Consider the following 6183-nt stretch of genomic DNA (forward strand, 5'->3'; position numbering starts at 1 on the left):
TAAAACACACAGAAAACACCATGAATGGAATCCCCAAATTACATATGAAGTAGTGTTTTAATCACATTAATACTTTCTGGTCATCTTAAGCTTAAAGAACACTGTTCAAAACTGTTGAGAATCTCAAGGATTGCAGTGTGTATTTACCAGTGCTAAACAAGTAACTTTACCACATTGGCAGGCATGAAATTCAATTGTTCAGATAGCAAGAATATGTTATTAATTTTTCTTTCTGTTAATTCCTCCCAGGAAAAAAAAAAGGCCCCCTCTAAGAAACTGCCCAGACTTACGGGACAAAAAGGATGTTACATGAATAAAAAGGGACATTTTGGGTCAGGTTTTTTTTCTGCAGAAAATTTTATGCAGAAATTCGTTTTATTTTGAACTATCAGGACCAGTTGTACAAACATGATTCACACATAAAAACATTGTCGCAGTTTTGCGCTTTGGAGCTTTTCTACTGTAACACAGAAATTAAAAGCTTACTTTTGAGTTTAAGTAACTCTGGCAAATATTGCTGTTTGTTTTCATTATAGTTCTTAACTATTAGAAGCACTATAATTGCATGTTCTACATGATGATATGGCTTGTTGAGTCAACAAATTAAAATGAAGGGACTGACAGAGCTACAGGACATTTTTTCAAAGTTAAATTTCAAGAATAGTGCAACTATTACATGTCATTATTTTACATTTAATAAGCTAAAATACTGCCATCTTGAAAAAATAAAAACTACAGAAACAGTTCATCATCCCAGTTGAAAAATATCCATCTTGCAGGTCTCAAAGTCAGGTTCATATCCACACAAACATATTCCCTTTCTATGTTTCTACCACTCTCCTCTTTTTTGACCATCAATTAAGCTGTACCCAACACCACCATACCAGCAACAACACCAAAATGTCACTTCCAATTCCTGATTCTTTGGATTCCGGTCCTCACCATTAACAAAAGACACAGGCTTCTGAACAGGGATGTGGAAAGGCTGCCTGGATAAATGCCTTGCCTTTTTTAAGTCTACAGCACCTGGGAAAGTGCACCCAAATCCACACAACAGAAGTAAAGATTAAGATCCAGTTGAGAGCAAAACAGGAACAGCTCTTCTGCCACATATTCCACTCTGATGACTAGTTTCTATTTCAAGTTTGAAAGACATATTCCTAGCTGCCTGAAAACTCACAATCTCCCTTGATATTCAATACAGGTACCATAGAATTTCATATCACTAATACCACTGATTGTTTTCAGCTGCATGTTGGGCTGAACTTTGCCATGCAATTTTTTTTTTTCCAAAAAATTGTTTTTTAGAAAACACTTTTTCCAAGTTAAAAAAAAAGGCTCAGGAAAAGCTTATTTGCTGGTTTTTAATGTATTTTACTATTTCTGTACAAACCTTAGGGCTATCTGTTTGGAGCAAACACTTTAAGTACATTGAGTAAGCAACAGGCTAAAAGATGCACCATTCCATATATTTGTGATAACAGACACAAATTCAGCTAAATTATGAAGTGCAGGAGGTCATGCTGGCTCACACAGAGAAAAAACCTTTGGAAGCCTGCTTACTGTCTTGCAAATGTTCAAATGCATTTCTAGTTGTCCCTCTAGACCATCACATCAATTTATGATAAGCAAAATATCCTGCAGTATTTTTAACAGGCGGAAAAAAAATAGCTTAAACCAAAAAGATTATGGAATTTTATTCACACGACTATCACTCTGCTTGTACATTAAAGATCTATATCACCCTAAACAGGCAAGAGATTTATGAGTAATTAAATCCATGCATAATTTCTCAGCTACCAAAAAACAAGCTCTTTCTGATACAGTAAGTAAAAAAGTTATTAAAGTTATTCCTGGAGGAGCTGAAAACAAAGTCCCTCAGTTAAGCTTTTCCCACAGCCAGTCAAATGGGCAGTCATAAGCAAACCATCTATGTAAAACATTTCCACTCACAACTTTCTTCTTTCCTAGCATTACTTCTCACTAGGCAGTGAGCAGGCAGAACCCTGTACACCACCCAGACAAGACAAAGGAGCCCATATCAAATATCTCAGTTTCAACACCATGAGGCTGTTACCAAGGCACCAGCTGAAGACACATTACACCTTAATGAAACCAAACATACATACAAAAAGCCAAGTGGTTCTAAAAATGATAGCTCTCTTTTGGGAAAAGAATTTTTCAAAGTTATGGTAAGCAAAAGAAGGGGAGAGAAGGCACATTAAATTTCAGTGTCATTAAACATTAGAGGCTTCCTTAAGACTTTGTGGGGTGGGGATTCCTATTATAGATTAAGGCAGCAATGAACAGCCTTGCTGTGAAGGAACATAAAGCAAATGGTAAGTGGAGAGCTTTACTGGGAGCCAAGCTGACAGTGTGTAAAAAAAGCACAGTGTTGACACAGCACTCTTTGGTAGTAGTTCTGTGCTACTGTGAACAAGAGCTGATATTCTGATATTTCAGGGCAGCCCACTTATTAAATAAAATAATGAATTTTCTTAATACCTTTTCTATCAGGTTAATATGAGGTGAAAGCTTGGATTTGCATTAGTGCCTACCAAACATATGATTATTTTCATCTTTGTTCATATTATAATTTGGATCACATTAAAAAAAATCAAGTACCATAATAAAGCAGGATGGAACAACAAAATAAATTAATTTCCTTATGCTTTTATCTAGAAATAATGCAAATTTGGTGGGAGCTGTCAAATGTTGTAGCTTTTTATTACTTCCACTGCCGACTAACCACATAACTTCATGAGGAAACTATACTCAAATCTGTTATTTTATCTAATAGTAAACAAAAACATACTACAAAGAAATCAATTTATCAACAGTCAGCTTAACACTTCCTGTAGCTTCTAACAGGAATCAAGAACCATAAACATTTTCAACAGCAGTGAAAACAAAATGCTTAATCTATTTTTTCTATTATTATTCTAAGAGGGGTTTAGCTACTTGACTGAATCAAACCACTCGATAACTAAATACTAAAAAGCTCCCTAAAAAGTAGTAATTTGTTGTGGTTTGTTTCCTTTTTAAAAAAAAGAAAAAACTGTTGAAAACCACTTACTACAAACTCTGGAGTTGGTCTTTCACAGATTGCTTTTAAATATGAGACATCTTGAAGATGACAGCTCTGAACAATCTGGTAACTGTTACAGTCTATTTAAAAGCAATGCCAACACCAAACATTTCAGGCATCAGAAATCTCATTTTTAGTTTTGATGGTAAAATGTACCATCACAACAGAATGACTACCTGCTCAAGTGAAAAAAAATCCCATAAGGAAAAAGTTAATGTTTCTAAACATTTTGATGAAGAGTAAATTGTAGTTGGCATTTATAAAAAAAGGTGCCTATTAGCTACAGTGGTTTAATCTCCATGCAACAGGCCTTTTTAAAAAGTAATAGTCCCAAAGACTTCATTTGTTAGACTCCTATGTCTGCTTCAGTTAATTTGGGAAGGGTCAGGAAAGTGGATTTTTTTGTAGCAGTTTCTCAAACAGACTGGCATTAGCCCACCACTGGGTCTGCATTCTTCTCAGTGGGTTTAGAAAAAAATATTTCGAAATATTTGGCATTACAGACTCTCAAATGTAATATGTTTTAAGCTCTAAAGAACTCAGTAGGGAATTACAGTCATGGACTAATGAATACCTTTTAAAGAAGCAGTTCAGTTAAGCACAGTTACTTCATACCTATCAGATGCAAACAGGCAGTTTAAAATTAAAATTGTCGTAAGGCATATATAGGTGTTAATTTGAAGTTCAAAACCAATTCAATCACATCCATCCAGTATGAAATACTCATCAGATGTAGGCACAGGACAAAGAAGTTTGGCGGATTTTTTTTTTCCTAAACTGCTCAGCCACAGAATTAAAGCAAGTTTAAACACCATTATTGATGCCAGTTGACTGCATGAACACAATTCAAGATTTGGCATAGGAATTTCCTCAAGGTTTGCAAAAAGTAATTCCCACCCTTACGATTTTGCAATTATGACAGAAGTTTCTGCTTCAGGAGCCAAAATATACCTTTTTTTTTTTTGAGCTGGTAAGATATGAGAGAAAAGAAAACCATGAACCACTCTTTATATATTCTATTTTTATTTACAAGTGACCTTACACCACATATTTACCAACTTGATAAATTAGGCAAGATGGTCAATAGAAGGTAAATTTTAAGTTAGGCAAATCTACAGAATTTAACAGCTAGCAAAACTACACTTGTTTCAATGTAAGAATATTTTTCTATGGCATTCCCTCCAGTTTTGTCATATAATGCTATAATGTGGGTCTTTTTCCTATTTTTTACTCTCACGTTAGGCATTCAAAACACTATTTCACACTGTTTTTAAAAAAAACCACATAGTCCACTTGATAGCAAGATTTTATAAAGTTAAAGGGATTTTTGGTTTGATGAACTGATGACTAAAAAAAATCTTTTAAAAACTTTATTATAGATTTATCTTCAGTTAGAAAAATTGACAGGTGCAGACAACAACTGTCTGTCTTCCAGAAACAAGCAGCACACAAGATTCAATGATCTACATTTATGAAGTGCTTGTGAAACCTATAAATAAACATGGTTTAGAGTCTAGTTGATAGTACACCTCTTACTAGGGAGAAAAGTCAGTGCTTTGCAAAGTAGAATGTTGCAAACTTTTATTGTAACCTAACATTCAAAGAATGCTGTTCTGTTCACAAAGACTCTCTAAACCAAGTTAATTAAACTGAAAATACGATTCTCTTTGCAGATGCTGTTCTTTTTAAAGCAGAGCCTTATCTTGCAAACAACTTCACAATCTCATCTCAGGTTTAAGCCTGACCACAGTGACTGTAGTGTCATTCTTGCCAAGACTTGGACCTGAAGACTGATTTTCATTTAACACTGAAAATATTCAGTAAATAAACTCAAGTAAAAGTTATCATTATTTTCATGATGTTGTATCTGCAAATGCATTTCAAGAAATATTTTCTTAATTCATGAAAAAATGGTTAGCGTATTATTAAGTGCAATAAAGTCTCTAATACAAGTCTTAACAATCAAGTTACAGTACTACTATATTTTAAGTTCCACAGTAAAAAGGGTCTTAAAAATAAAAATCCAATGTACACATTTCTTTTCTGGGAAAATCCATAAACCTAAGCGGAACACTGAGCAACAAGCTCATTGGTATTTTACATCAATTTTTAAATCAAGTCAGTAAAAGCTATGAAGATAGGTACAAGTCTATAATCAAAAGGCTTATTGGGACTCTTCTACAGAAAAAATTCCCCTTTTTAAACATAGTGTAACAAGATAGATATTCCAGTCACAGTTGTAAGGTGCACTCCCATTTGTTATTTATTAAAAGCATAATGAGAACAGTAAATTATTTATTCTTTGCTCACTAGGTAACATTAACCAAGCACAGCAGATGAATGACTGCCAAGACACAAATACAGAAGGTCTAACTTTAACGCTTCCCAGAACTCATTAAACAGATCTATAATAAAAACAACAATAAAAATGTTAAAGCAACAAGATTTCAGGTTTTGCCCTATAGTGAGGAATACAAATATTTGAACACATGGTAGCTGCCAATACATGCTTCTAGTCTGAATAACCTTACATCTGCTTCAAAAGAGAAGCTGATAATTTCAGAGTTACAGGAAGTCTGTGGAAAATTAATTGTTTTATCTGTCTATATCACTGTTTTTGAGACTTCCTAAGAACATGCTTACAAATGAACACAGCGAACAAAACAAGCAACACAAAACTTAATACACTATCTGCAAACAGAACAGTCAACACTCTCAAACTGATGAAAATACTATTGCTTTCTTTCAGCAACACGAACACCGAGGGCATCATTAAGGCTTTGGCCACTCGGTGTTCTCCTGCTTCCAGAGCCCTGCGACTCTCGGGGAGTTAGTGGAGCATCAGCACCTCGGGGGCACGAATTTCCACACAGCTCATCACTCGAAATCAACTTGTAACGAGAATTTACTTTCTGAGCCTTACTCTCTAAAGTAGCTGCATTAAAAATTAAGGCTAACTGAGATCTGCTACTTGACTACCAGTGCTTACAAAACCACTTATCGGCGACCAGGTATGACCCTCAGTATTGCTCGACAGACTATAAAGCAACCAGAAGCGCTACAGGCGAGCGCAGGTCCACCGCCCCACACTTCTG

This window comes from Manacus vitellinus, unplaced genomic scaffold (assembly GCF_001715985.3).
Source record: "Manacus vitellinus isolate BGI_N305 unplaced genomic scaffold, ASM171598v3 scaffold_5_pilon, whole genome shotgun sequence".
NCBI classification, from domain to species: domain Eukaryota; kingdom Metazoa; phylum Chordata; class Aves; order Passeriformes; family Pipridae; genus Manacus; species Manacus vitellinus.